This window comes from Elephas maximus, chromosome 13, assembly GCF_024166365.1.
Source record: "Elephas maximus indicus isolate mEleMax1 chromosome 13, mEleMax1 primary haplotype, whole genome shotgun sequence".
Classification (NCBI taxonomy): Eukaryota; Metazoa; Chordata; class Mammalia; order Proboscidea; family Elephantidae; genus Elephas; species Elephas maximus.
This window is the reverse complement of record NC_064831.1, coordinates 70169213-70184782: the sequence shown is the minus strand read 5'-3', so window position 1 is coordinate 70184782 and position 15570 is coordinate 70169213.

Below are 15570 nucleotides of genomic sequence, written 5' to 3'. Positions count from 1 at the left end.
AGTCCTTGGTTTAGGGCTTTATGTTCGCTGCTCACCTGCAGGCAGGTTTCCCCACAGTCTGCCATCTCTCAGATTCCTTCTCCTGCAAAGAACTCAGTGACACCCCGTCATCATCACACCTCCATTAGAGCTGTCCTTACAGGGCCCCCTCTCAGCCTCCCAGGTCCCACTGAAATCCCATTTCCCTTTTCCTACTTCAGCTGTGCTCATTCTCAGGGTCCCGAGACCTCACCATCCAGGTGAGATGTCTCCTCTCCTTTTCAGGGCCAGGGGAGCCTCTGAGGGGACCTGGTGTCTGCCATCAGCTATGTGGGACTTCTTCCATCCAGATCCCCCTAGGGGCTGGAGCTCTCTGTGCACTTGGGGTGGGAGGGTGGGGGCACAGGGGAAAGGAGTCAAGGATCCTCCAAGGGAGCTGGGTTAAACTAACCTGAATGGAGGTCTCTTCTGAAGGGCCCACATTTCCAGCCCAAAGGCCCTGCTCCTCCTGGTCCCGGGGTACTAGCGGGTCTTCATGCGCTTCCCCCTCTGGCCTTGGCGCTCCGCCTGTGCCCTCTGCAGCCTGGCCTCCTGCCTCTGCAGCCTCTCCAGCTGGTGCCTCAGCCTATTCAGCTCCTCTCTCTGCTTCTCCAGCTGCTCCTCTAGGCGCCTGCACACCGCTGTCTTCTCCCTCACCTCCCACTTCTTGGCCGCCATTAGGCAGCGTCTGGCCAGCTGGTGGCAGCGTCGGGGCCTGCGCTGGACGGAGGGTGGCAGCCGCCTTTCCAGCAGCTCTTCTAAGAAGACCCGGCAGCTGAAGCCCCGTCTGACGCCATGCTCTGCGTGGGCCACCAGGGCCTCCAGGGACTCAAACACAGGGCAGCAGACCAAGCAGTGGAAGCCAAGCTCACAGGTCACCAGCCACTCCGAGGTGGCTGTGCAGGGGCTCTCCCCGTGCTCCTCCCCTTGGGCGCTGGGCTCCGGGGTACCAGTCTGGGGCCCCTCCTGCCAGGACTCTAGGGTACTGACCAGGGACTCAGTGTTGGCCAGACTGGGGGCAGAGCAGATGGTGCTCTCCTCAGAGAGCTCGACCTCAAAGACCTGGGGTATCTTGCCCACGGGGGCAAAGGAGGTTTTTGTCTGCCAGGCAACCGCCACCCCCTTGACCCTGCGCACCTGGGTGAAATATGTGCATCTGACCCATCGCTTCTCTGGGGCAGCCCTGTAGCTGGAGGAGTGAGAGGCCTGCTCGGTGGAAGATGAAGGAAAAGACCTCTGTGACGGTCGTGGAATCTTCCTGGGCCTGGATCCTGGGCTTTTTGCTTCGAATATTGTTGACTCTTGGGCATTTTCCTCTTGGTTAGAGACCTCTGAGAATAGAGAGTTAATTTACTTGAGCTTTTGGGGTCCTTAACCTCATCTATGAGGATAAGATTGGGTCATAGTGACCCCTGGAGGCCTCTCTGTCACCACATCCTCCATCTCTGCAGACCCCATGGTTTCTTTCTCCTTCCTCAGCGACCCACCATCCTTTGGGGGGCACTGCTGTGAAAGAGAAAGTCTCTCCGTTGGAAAGTAGCTTTATGTTTCTTTTATTTTTTTAAAAAAAGTTATTTTCCTTTAATTCCACATTTTTGAATTCCAATGAATTTGTTCCTTTGGAAGTTACAAATGACCTCATTCCCCTGAAGCTTCATAATAAATGTGTGACTTGAAGTTTTCTATGAGGGTGATTTTCTTAGTAAATTTGGAGTGTAAACACTTGAGAGCAATGCTCACCTCTTTTCAGCCTCTTTTTATTGAAAAGCTTTTTATAGAGAGGTTATATGGAAAGAGAAGAATGTGTATATTTAGATAAGACTCTTACATGTATACCTCTTCCTTGTACCCTTCTTAACCAATCCACAGTAGAAGATGAAAATTGCTTTTCTCGGAATAGAAGCCCATGTCCTTAGCAGATGAGGTGAGGCAGATGTCCATATCTCAGAACCTTGATGCCAGAAACCTCAGATGGACAACACACAACCACCTCACCTGGGTATGTCTGGGTGGGTTGTCTATGTCAACCTAAAGGTCTGTGTATGATTCTGAATACGTGAGAAGGACTGGAGAGTTCAGGATGCAGAAAGAGATGGAGCTATGTTGTGTGTGTTGGATGGAGGGAAAGCTCCAGAGAGAGATAAGATGGAGGAGAGGTACCTGCCAGGAGTGTGTTAGAGGGATACAGAGACCAAGGAGGGAGCAGAAAGCAGGGTTCCGCCACCAAAGAGCACAATGGGGCAGAACAGAAAAGACAAAGATGGGGCACACTAGTTGGGGAAAGGGTGGAGAACTAGGAATGATAGCAGAAACTTGAGGTTAGCTATAGTTCCAATTTTAAAATTCTTTCCTGCTGAACTTTGAAAACATCATGCTGACTGAAATAAGTTAGTCACAAAGGGCAAATACTGTATGATCTTACTTATATGAAATAAGCTAATATATAGAAACCAAAGATTATTGGTGGTTGCCAGCGGTGTGAGGGAGGGGGGAAGGGGAAGTTTTTCCTTTGGGGGCATTGAGGTTATGTTAATGGCTGTAGAATGGCTTGGAAAAGGATACTGAGAATGGTTACATGACTTGAAGAATGTAATGAGTATCACGGCTTATACATTAGAAATTTTTGAGTTACTATGTTTTATGTATATTTTCACCACAATTAAAAAAAAAAAAACTTTAGGATTAAAAGAAAAAAAAAAACTATCCCATAGCTGTCTTTGCTTTGAGGAATTGTTAAGTCCTTGGAAAAGATGAACGGAAGACCTTGGAGGAGAAGGGAAATCGCCAGACCTAGAGCGCCAGGGCCCTCCTGGACCTTCTTCTGCCTAAGTCCAGGCTGAGGACAGCTCACAGTGGCAGCTCACAGTGACTACGAACTCTAGATGAACGTGTGGTACTGTGCTCCATCACACCACCCACTCCCAAAACCTCCTGATAAATTTTATATGTATTTCTTAATTCACATTATGTATTAATTCAGTCTCGTTAAAAAATTTAAGTACAAGTCTCTGTAACCACCCTTCTCCCTGGTCCTATACCCACTGCCCCAGTTGCCTGCTTCCTTCCTTTCCACTAACAGTGCAGGAGAGTTCACACATCTGACTTGTCTGCTACTGTTCTGGAAAGCCCCTCAGATCACAGTAGAATTCTATACTTCACTCAGGTATTTATTCCTTCATTTATTTATTCACATTACAAATTCTTATTGTCTACTAACTGGAAATTTTTTCAAGTGAAAGCCTCGGTGGTCCGTTGTGGTCCTTGTTCCCAGGGGATATCAAAACCCTTGCTGCCCAGCAACCATCACACAGACTGAATTTCCCTATCGCCCTTACCTCAGGCCTTAGAGAAAGGCTTCTTCCTCACGTATTGCCGCTCCATCCTGGTTGGGTGAAGATGAACCACGAAGGATGGTCACTGCAAGATGTTTCTCCTCCTCCCATGTAGAGATGATGTCCCAAACTCTCACAAGTTGGGGACCTTGATTTAGGATGAACCATTTGTAATTTGATATCCAAAGTTGCTCTCCCACAGGAGACCTCAGACTGACAACCTCTCCAAAGAGCAGTTGGGATCTGAGTGAGCACCAAAGCTTTCAGTAACCCCTGTGTGACATCATCGCTGAAATCACTCAGTTCTGAGGGCCCAGTTTGAAACTAAACATGCCAGCAAAAAAAAAAAAAAATGGCAACTGTTGTGACAGGAGCTAGGAGGTTGGGAGGAGGGAAATTATATCTTAAAAATGAATTGAAATTTTCCCTCAAAGAGGTTATCATCCCTGGGGAAGGAAACTGTGAGTTGAGGCAATAGCAGAGTGTGATGAGCTGTTGTTTCTCCCAAGCCTCTCCTGTGGCCCTGAATCACATCTCTCCAGCCCTGGAAACACAGTGTCCACTCTGAACAGCTCTCAGGTCTCCTTTGCCCCTTAGGCTTCACACTAACTGTTCCCTCTGACTAGTAGACATTTTCTCCCTTCCTGTTGACTGGGTCCTCCTCCATGGTTCCCAGTCTGTGCTCCTGCTTTATGTATTCAGAGCACCTAGTAATCCTCCATCACAGCACTGGGTCATAGGAGATGCTCATTTTCAAATTCGTGTCTTCCAAATGGACTATAAATAACGTGGGGACAAAGATGGGGTTTGCCTCATATTTGGCAATCCCAGAAAGTGGGACAGTACCTAACCCATAAGAGATACTCAATATACATGTGTTGATTAAATGAATGAAGACTCCACTCAAACACTCACCCTTCGTAGCCATCCAGTGCAGAATGGAGTTTATTGGTCTGTTACCTGGAGGTACCATCACTCAGTGGTGGAGTCTATCCTACTCTCTCTTGACCTCCTGACTCTAAGCCCCAGGAAATGGTACTGCGAAGCTTCTTGGCCTGTCGACATGATTCTCCCTTGGAGCCACTAAAAGGTGTAGGATTGTAGCATCCCAGAAAAGCGCTGAGACTCAGGGCCTCCATGGTCAACCTGCCTGGTAGGCTTAGGAGAGCCCTCAGGGAAAAGTCCGCTGTCTTCTTCTTCATCTGGATCTCTGCTTTTGTTTGGGGGCATTTAGGAAAGGAACAAGCAAATTGTTGAAACATTTTGTGGCAGGGCTTGGGAAGTTGTGGTTGGTAGTTAGAGGAGAGCCTGAGGATTTGAAGGAAAATGAAAGCTGTCCACATGGGAGCAGAGAGGGCTCGTTTTGTGTGACTACAGAGGCTAGAACAGGGACAAGTGGTTGGAAACATAAAAAAAAATCTCCTAACCATCCACTCATATTTCCAAATTTTGGTCAAGCATCACTTCCTGGTGGAAGCCTTACCTGACCCTACACCTGGTAGAATTTCCTACCCCTGCTGTGTACTCTGTTGTACTTAAGAAACGCTTCTGCCACAGCTCAAAACAGACTTGATTGCATTTACTTGTTGTGATGGATTGCAAAAATGGCCACACATTCTCTTCTCTCTGTATCCATGCATTCTTATATGACTTTGAAGCTCCTTTCGTCAAGAGCAAAAGTCTTTCTCCAGCCCGTAAATTGGGACTGATGTATGATTGCTTTGACCATTGGGACAGTACGAAGACTAACAGAGGAGACTTGAATTGAGCAGACACACTGGGGCTTGCTCTCTTACCAAAAACCGAACCTATCGCCATTGAGTATATTCTAACTCATAGTGACCCTGAAAACAGAGTAGAACTGCCCCATAGGGTTTCCAAGGCTGTGATCTTTACAGAAGGACACTGCCATGTCTTTCTTTCGCAGAGCAGCTGGTAGGTACAAACCAATGACCTTTCCTTTAGCAAATGACCCCTTAACCACTGTACTAGCAGAGCTCCTCCTTGCCCTCTTGCTGCTCTTCAAACCCTGAGAACCCATGGGAACAGCCCAGGCCACCCTGCTGAATGACAAGAGACCATTAGAGAGAGAATCCAGCTGAGAAGATTTCAGACCCTCTGTCTGTCAGCTGACATAGTGACTGATTCCAGATACACAAGGGAGCCCAGCCGAGAGCGGCTAAGTCTGGCCCAGACCAGTAGAACCCCAAACTGCCAACCCGCAAAACTGTGAGCTAGGTAACTGGCTGTTTTAAGGCACTTCCTTTTTGGGTCATTTGTTATACGGCAATCGATAACTGATAGATTCGTTAACTGGCTGTTGCTCTCACCAAACTGCAAGGAATCTTTTCTTAATCATTTATGTATCAACAGTATCTGGCATAGGGTCCTTCATGTAGCCATTAGAAATTTCTTCATTTACATAATTTAAAAAAGTTTCTGTCATTTTACTTTAATTTTGTTTTATAAATAAGATATGGCTGGATTTGAAAGTCTGAGCTGAGCATACATGCTTTTTCCTAAAGTATTAATCCTTTTTTCTTGCTATTACTCATACATGTAGACATAATTCCAATATTCATATTTACTGTTTATATTTTTTTATTATTCTACCTTTCCTGTTTTTTGTTCGTTTTTTTTATTGGAATGATTGATTTTTTTCTTTCTTTTTTCCTTCTAGTGATTTGAAAGTTGTTTTTTTTTTATTCCTATTCTTTAATAGTAACCATGAGATGTTTTAACATGTGTATTTGGTATATTGTATCAAGTTCATATCTCAGTTCTCTTCTCAAAGAGCATGTTGTTGCTAGCTGCCATTGAGTTGACTCCAACTAAAGGCGAACTTAGGTACGACATGGAAACCCTGGTGGCATAGTGGTTAAGTGCTATGGCTGCTAACCAAAAGGTCGGCAGTTCAAATCCGCCAGGCACTCCTTGAAAATTCTATGGGGCAGTTCTACTCCATCCTGCAGAGTCACTATGAGTCGGAATCGACTCAGTGGCACTAGGTTAGGTACAACAGAAATAAACGTTGCCAGGTCCGGTGTCACCCTCCCAACTGCCAGCAATTTAGGTTCTATCACTATAGCTAATGTGTCAGTCCGTCTCACCAAGGGTCTCCCACACCCTTGTTGGCCTTCTACTTCACCAACCATGAAATCCTCCTCTAGGATTGATTGATCCCTCCTGATGACATGTCCAAAGCAAATGAATTGGACAGTATTTTCTTGTAATCCATAAGGCTTTAATTGGCTAATTTTCAGAAGTAGATATCCAGGCCTTTCTTCCTAGTCTGTCTTAACCTGGAAGCTCCACTGAAACCTGTCCACCATGGATAACTCTGCTGGTATTTAAAATTCTGGTGGCCTAGCTTCCAGCATCATAGCAACATGCAAACCACCACAGTACAGCAAATTGATAGACTGGTGGTGAACCAAACAGGATGTTGTTGTTAGGTGTCATCAGGTCAGTTCCAATTTATAGTGACCCTTTATACAGCAGAACAAAACACTGCCCAGTCTTGTGTCATCCTCACAATCGTTATTATGCCAGAGCCCATTGTTGCAGCCACTGCGTCCGTCCATCTCATTGAAGGTCTTCCTCTTTTTCCCTTTCTTTTTCCCTTTCTCCTTTACCAAGCATAATGTCCTTCTCCAGGGACTGGTCTGTCCTGATAGCATGTCCTAGGTACGTGAGACAAAGTCTCACCATCTGTGCTTCTAAGGAATATTCTGGCAGTACTTCTTCGAAGACAGATTTGTTTGTCCTTCTGGCAGTCCGTGGTATATTCAATATTGTTCACCAACGCCCTAATTCAAAGGCAGCAATTCTTCTTCGGTTTTCCTTGTTCATTGTTTCACATGCATGTGAGGTGATTGAAAATGTCATGGCTTGGGCCAGGCACACCTTAGCCTTCAAAGTGACATGTGTGCTTGTCAGCACCTTAGAGAGTTCTTTTACAGCAGATTTGCAATACATCATTTGATGTCTTGATTGCTGATTCCATGGGTGTTGATTGTGGAACCAAGTAAAATGAAATCCTTGATAACTTCAATCTTTTCTCCATTTATCATGATGTTGCTTATTGGTCCAGTTGTGAGAATTTTTGTTTTCCTTGTATTGAGGCGCAATCCATATGAAGGCTGTAGTCTTTGATCTTCATCAGTAAGTGCTTCAAGTCCTCTTCACTTTCAGCAAGATTGTGTTATCTGCATTTCGTAGGTTGTTAATAAATCTTCCTCTAAACCTAATGCCACGTTCTTCATATAGTGCAGCTTTTTGGATTATTTGCTCAGCATACAGATTGAATAAATGTAATGAAAGGATACATCTCTGACACATACTGTTCTTGATTTTAAACAACATAGTATCCTGTTGTTCTGTCTGAACAACTGCCTCTTGGTCTATGTACAGGTGTTGCATGAGCACAGTTAAGTGTTCTAGAATTTCTGTTCTTTGAAGTGTTATCCATAATTTGTTATGATTCACACAGTCGAATACCTTTTCATAGGCAAACATCTTTCTGGTGTTCTCTGCTTTCAGCCAAGACCCATCAGACATCAGCAATGATAATCCTCATTCCATATCCTCTTCTGAATCCAACTTGAATTTCTGGCGGTTCCCTGTTGATGTACTGTTGCAACTGCTTTTTAATGATCTTCAGCAAAATTTTACTCACTTTTGACATTAATCATATTGTTCGATAATTTCCACATTTTGTTGAATCACTTTTCTTTGGAATGGGCACAAATATGGATCTCCTCCAGTCACTTGGCCAAATTTCTCGGCATAGACAATTGAGCACCTCCTGTGCTGCATGTGTTTGTTGAAACATCTCAGTTGGTATTCTGTCGTTTCTTGGAGCCTTGTTTTTTGCCAATGCCTTCAGCGCAGCTTGGACTTCTTCCTTCAATATCATCAGTTCTTGATCATACGCTACCTCCTGAAATGGTGTTCTTTGTCAGGGCAGTCATTGACGGTATAGTAGCTGGGCACCATCTAGTTCTTCTGGTCTCAGGTTGATGGAGCCTCTGGTTTATGTGGCCCTTGAAGGAAGGCTTTTTATATAAGGAATTATTCTTAAAGAGAGACCATAATTTGCATACTTATATATAATTTAAAACTTCTTATACCCTTAACCAGTTCACAGCAGGTTTATTAAAATTGCCTTTCCCTGAACAGAAAGCTCTTACCATGTCGTTATGAAAAATACTCCTTCAGTGTGAGGCAGAAAGAGATGTCCATATTTGAGAGTTTGTTGGCACAAACCTCAGTAGACAAGGCACAACCACCTCAACTGAGTGTGTGGGTGGGTTTTATATGTCAACATAAGGGTCTGTTTTTCTGAGTACGCGGGTAGGTTTGGTGAGTTAAAGAAGAAAGAGATGGAAGCAGCTTGGAAGGGGAGTGCAAGCTCAGTGACAGACAGAAGATACAGTGGGGGATCTCTCAAGAGAGTGTTAGAGGTCAGTCAGGAAACCAGGAAGCAGGAGGAAGTAGGGGCAGTGGAGGGCAGCACTGGGGTAGGAGTGGGGGGCAGCAAAGATAATGGTAGTGGGGAGGGCAACAAAACGGGCTTGAAAAGAGTGGAAAATTAGAGATCCTAGACAAAATTCAGGTTAAGAAAAGTAGGAATATAAAAAATTCTATTCTGTAGCTATCTTTGCAGTGAGGGAAGTCTTCCCTAAATATTCTTCTGCTAGGTTTGTTCACTTCTTGCTCTGTACTCCGTTGTACCCACAAAACCCTTTACCACAGCATAAAGCACAATTGCTTTTACTTGTGGCTGATTTAAGAAATGTCTACACATTCGTCCTCTCTCTGCGCCTACACCTTCTATGAGACTCTGGAGCGCCTTCGTTAGCAGAAGGAGTCTTTCTCAGCCCCTTAGCTGGGGCTGACATTATGACTGTTTTGGACATCGGGATAGTAGGAAACCTGATATGAGAGAGTTGAAAGACTTTGCAGTGAGACTTGCCCTTTGGTTGCTCTTATACCCTGAGAATCCATGGGAACAAAGCCAGGCCAGCCTGAAAGATGATGAAAGACCAGTGGAGAGAGGATCCAGCTGACCTGGAAGTAAATTGTAGACATGTGAGGAAACCGTCCTGTGAGCCGCTGAGGCTGGCCCAAATCAGAAGAACCCCAAATTGAGAACTTGAAAAATTGTGAGCTTAGTAAATCATTGCTCTTTTAAGACACTACAGTTTGGGGTCACTTGTAACACAGAAATACATGACTCATAACAACTGTTAACTTGGCTGTTTCTCTCACCAGACAGTGAGGGAACTTCTTTGAGTCATTTCATCATCATGAGCAACTGGCATAGAGTCTCACATGTAGCTGTTATACAGTAAATCTTTGTTGACTTAATGGATGAATGAATAATATGAATTGTAAGTGTGAGTCTGCACAAATTCATGTGTGCAAGAAAACGTGATATTTCTTTAAATAAACAGAGTTCAAACTCAGAGTTCTCTGCTTATAAAATTGGGGTGAAATTTTAACCTTACTTCTTTTTAGAGGTTTTTTGTTTTTGGTGTTGGTTTATTTTTAAGGTACTCCTTACCCAGATATGCAATAATTCCCAGGGTCTAATGAAGGACCAAGGTTTGGAGAAGAGCTTGAACACACCTATTGCCCAGCCTATATGGGCGATCTCTCTAGAATCATTGGCTCTGCTGCTTCCATTCGCAGCTGGAGCCTGAGAACCTTGGCAGGGCTGGGGACACCATAACAGGCTTTATCTACTTATGTGCCTACATTATCCTTTGAGGTGCTGCCGCCTACCCCAGGGCATTAGCAAGAAGCAGGCCCCACCCTTCCCAATGTCTAGGACTCTGCTGTCTGACTCCCACTCTTCACCTAGACTCCAATTTACTCAGCGTGATTACTCCAGTGAGGTGAGGCTCTTACAACAGGCTCTTCAGAGTCTGGGAGTTTCAGGGCTTCAACTCTACGAGTCCATCTACCTCTTTGAAATGAGGTTGGGAAGGACGAAAAATATAGTGAGATTCTATTTTGAATTTAAAGTTTCAATAAAATTTCTTGCTGTGCATTTTCAAAGGGTCCTCCCTAATTTCCCTCTGTTCTCTTACAAGATGCAGGACAATGAAGAGGGAATGTTTGTTGTGTCATAATCTGCAGAAGGATGCAAAGTGCATATGGGGTCCATTCCCCCCCATGCTCACACAAGAGCACCCCACCCATGTGGAAATCTCCAGAAGTGTTACTGAGTCCCTCACACATCCACAGTGAACAGCTTTCAGATTCTCATAAACAGGAATAATTTGTGTCCATTATTTGTGTTCTAAGACGAGCCACTCCTTGGTAACCCATGGAAACCCTACCCTGTCCTGTAGAGTTGCTGTGAGTTGGAATCGACTGCACGCCAACTGGTTTTGTTTTGTTTTGGTTTTTTTGGGGGGTTGATGTCAGCTGCAGAAGCATGTTTAAAAAAATGTTGACAGGTTAGCAGGTAAAACCAACAAAATGAAACTGAACTGAACTGTCTTTTTCACACTTATTGACCCTGCAGTTCCTTCAAAGTGTTTACTTTTCATTGGGTTCAGAGGAAAGAGAGAGCTCTTCATGAGAGAGACACAGCTTGGGACACCTCCAGAATTAGACATCTCCCCCCCTGATGTTAGGTAACATTACATGCTGTTTGGCTGGTTTATCATCTGACTGCTCCACAAAAAATAGAAGGCCCGTGTAGGCAGGACCTTGACTGCTGTGTTGGTGAGAGTATCCTGGTTCCTGGCACCTAAGAAGTGCTCAGAAATGACCTAAGTGATTGTATGAGTGTGTGGGTTTTTATAAAAACCATGGTACTGCTCTCTTTATGTAGTTACAATAGTGAAAACAGGCATAAGGAAATGGAGACTAGTACTCGTATAACTCAGAGTCATATACAATGAGGACAGAACTTGTATAATGAAGAGATAGAAAAAAGTAAGATGTACTAATGGGATGCACCCTCTTCACTTTGGTTGGAGAGAGACATGGTAAAATTGGGTTGTTTTTCCCCTACTGATTTATAGATTCTCTATATTTACATGAAAAGTTAGTCTTTTAGGAGCCACACATATTTCTATTGAGATAGAACTCACCCGTCCTAACATTGCCTTTTATAATGTGCACAGTTCCGTGGTTTTTAGTATATGGACAGAGTTGTGCAACAATCACCACTGTCTGGCTTTAGAATATTTTCAATACCCCATAAATATATGCCCTGCATATTAGCAGTCATCCTCATTACCCCTTTCCTCTAAGCCTTAGCAACCACTAATCTACTTTCTGTCTGTGTTAGTTTGTCTGCTCTGGACATTTCATGTAAATGGAATCATACACTATGCAGTCATTTCTGTTTGGCTTCTTAGCACAGTGTTCTCAAGGTTCGTCCATATTGTGCCGTGTATCAGTACCTGATGCCTTTTAATGGCTGAGTAATATCCCAGTCTACGAATATACCACAGCTTCTCTATCAGTTCGTGACGTTTGGGTTCTTTCCACATTTTGGCTATTTATGAATAATGCTGCTATGAAAATTCTTGTGTAACTTTTTATGTGAACGTGCTCCAGTTCTTTTGGGTACTTACCTAGGAGTGGAATTGCTACGTCGTATGCTGACTCTCATAGTGACAACTCGACGGCACTGGGTTTTGTTTTGTTTTTTTTATAGTGACTCTATGTTTAACTTCCTGAGGAACTGCCAAAATGTTTTCCAAAGTGATTGGATCATTTTACACGTCCACCAGCAATGTATGAGAGTTCCAGGTTCTCCACATCCTCACCACTTGTTGTTGTCCATCCTATTGATTTTAGCCGTCTTGGTGGTTTTGAAATAATACTACGTTTTGGTTTTGATTTACATTTCCCTAATGACTAATGAGGTTGAGCTTCTTTTCATGTGATTATTGACCATTTCTGTATCTTCTTTGGAGAAATGTCTATTTAAATCCTTAGCCTACAAATGTTTTTCAGTTTTTCACCTGTATTTTTGCTTTCTTTATATAGTTTTTGATATGCCAAATATCTATATCTATATCGTATCAGTTTTAGCCTTCACAGCTTTGGGATTTTTGGAAAATCTTTCTCTTTTACCAATGAAAAGCAAAACAAAAACTCCCATAGTTTCTTCTAAAATTTTTATGGTTGCGTATTTTACTTTTAAATATGTGATCCTTTTGGAATTTCGTTTCCTGTAAGCTATGAGAAAGAGGATGAAAATATTTTTACAGATGATATAAATGATAACCAAATTGCTGTAAACACTCCTTTTTGCCTTTTTACATGACCCATACCTTAACTGCATTTTCCCATATTCCATATAGAAAAGCATTTTTACAGAAGCAGGCCTGCCCTTCCCAGCCATTTCGTTGTAAGGTTTTGCTTTGCTGCAATAGAAATTCCTTCTCTATCTTATCTACACACCTCTTCTTATAGTCAATAAAAATTTTCTGTGAGTAGGACTCTTGTGAATTTATAAGTGAGGTTGAATTTTATAACTGGTTCTGTGTGGTGCAGCCCAGCAGAAGGACAGACAGAAGCAGTAGCTCCAGGGGTAACAGAAGCTATGAGAACATTAGCCTGTAGAGATTTGCTGCTGAATTTCACAGAAAGCTCTAGACTTTTCTATAGAAACATATCATTATATATGGACATCACCTTACAACAGACAGAGAATAATGCTTTGAAAGTGAGCCATTCAGAACAGAATTGGAGAAAAATGTAAAACAAAATTCTAACTCAAAATTAAAAAAAAAAAAACGGACTTACTAGCTTGACAGAGACTGGATAAACCCCAAGAGGGTGGGCCCCAGACATCCTGTTAGCTCAATAATTAAGTCACTCCTGAGGTTCACCCTTAAGCAAAGAAAACACAGGCCCATAAAACAAAATGAGACTCCAGGGCATACCAGCCCAGGAACAAGGATTGGAAGGCAGGCGAGGACAGGAAAGCTGGTAATAGGGAATCCAAGGTCGAAAAGAGAGACTGTTGACATGTCCTGGGGTCGGTAACCAATGTCATAAAACAATTTATGTACTAACTGTTTAATGAGAAGCTAGTTTGCTCTGTAAATCTTCTTCTGAAGAACAATTAAAAAAAAAAAAGTTAGACATTCAGAAAGAGGATGTTCATTCCTTAGCAGATGCTTAGAAGTATGTGTTCTGGTGAACACATGCCCCCATTTCTCCTGGGTATGTGTCTAGAAGTAGAATTGCTGGGTCATAGGATATATGTATGTTCACAGCTTTAGTAAATACTAGTGGTTGTACCAAATTATACTCCCACTAGCAGTAGATTAGAATTCCAGTTGTTCCATGTTCTACCAAATAGCTGGTATTTCCATTTTTTTTTTTTTTCATTTTCATTTTAGCCATTCTGGTGTGTGAGGGTTAGGATCACATTGTGACTTTTTATTAGATTTTCTCTGATAATTAATGAAGTTTAGTCCCTTTGCATATGTATGTTGGCCATATAGAAATCTTTTATAGAGCGTTCAAGTATTTGCTCGTCTTTCTATTGAATAGTCTTTTTTTTTCTTTTCTTTATGGGTCATTATATATTCTAGAACCAAGTTTCTAGTAGGATGTATGTATTGCAAATAACTTCTCCTACCACATGAATTCACCCTTGTAGCTTGTCATGAACTTTGAAATTCAAAAACATGCCTTTTACATGAACAGGCAAATGTGTAGAGACAATAGTTTATTAGGGGTTACCAGGGGCAGGAGGGAGGGAATAAAGAGGTGGTTTTATTGCATATGGAAACTGAGTTTGGGTTTACAGTGATGGAAAAATCACATTGATTAAGGGTAGGGTTGCATAGGCGATTAATGTAATTGCTGTCAATAGCTTGTACACCGGTACAACTTGTTCAACTGGCAAAAGTTGTGTGGTATATTTAAAACAACAACAGTGAGCAGCTGCTGAGGCAAAATAATAGTACTCAGTTGATGAGATGTATTCTTTTATTATACTTTTCTCTATTTTCTCATTTGTTTTTATAAGACATTAGAGTTAAAAGCAAAGATAATAAAACATTTGCATGATGAAAGTGGATAACAATGTCTTTCCCACCCATTGTGTCCATCTGAAGTTTAAATGAGGAACTATATGCCACTAGCAGACGCCCAGCCTTACTTGGCACTCAGAAAATATTTCATTTCTCCCACTCCTCTGGTTCATGGTCTTCTCCCCTTGTTTATTTGCTCTTTTCTCTTTCCAACTGGTTGCGTGTGACCATCAGGCTTCCTGACTCCATCATTCTACTTTCCATACCTAAGTTATTGTAATCCTGGGTTCTTGGGCAGTGGTGAAAAGTACACACTGTCTCTGCCATCGTGAAGGGGACAACCCAGTGTGGGTGGGAGGGGCAGTGGGGACATGCGGCGGAGGGAAAGGACAAATTACCTTCCAGAAACCACGCAGGACTTCAGAGAGCTTTGTTGGCTGCCATTCACCTGGCCAACTTCTGGATACCAGAGTGCCCTCGGGCTCGGTGCTTCATCCTCTCTCTCTACCGACACCATCTCTCTGGGATGCCTCAGTGAGTCCACAGCCATCTGTCTGTAGCTGAGGATGTGAGATTTACACCTCCAGCCATTTCAACTCCTCCTGGGTCGAGGCTCATACTCAAATGTCAGCTGAAATCTCTGTATTGGCCTCTTCATGTATAAAATGTGCATTATAATGGTACATTCCTCATATGGCTACCATGCAAGACAAATATCTTAAGAAAGGTGAGGCACTTACAAAAGCACCTGGCACCAGTGCATGTACTCAGTAAGTGTTAGCTGTTAGTATTATTATGGGACATCTTCACGTGGGTGTCTAACAGCTATGCCATGTTATCAAGACCATGAAACAGTTCTTTGTTCCAAACCCATTCCACCTTTATCGATGAATTTCTCAAGGCTACAGTGATGGGACTGTGTGTTTTTCCACACAATGGACATGGTTAGGAAAGACTGGCCAGGTCCTTCATAATAAGTTGCTCCAAAGTTCATATGGGTGACCATGGAGACAAGTTACAGCCAGCTAATGTAGAAAAAAAAATAGAACCACTCTTAGCTGCTCATGCTAGTACTCTCAGTCCAGAATACCTGGTGAGGGATCTATTATGGACTGAATTGTGTACCCCAAAAGGTATGTTGAAATCCTAGCCACCGTACCCATAAATGTGACCTGATTTAGATATAGGGGATTTTTAAA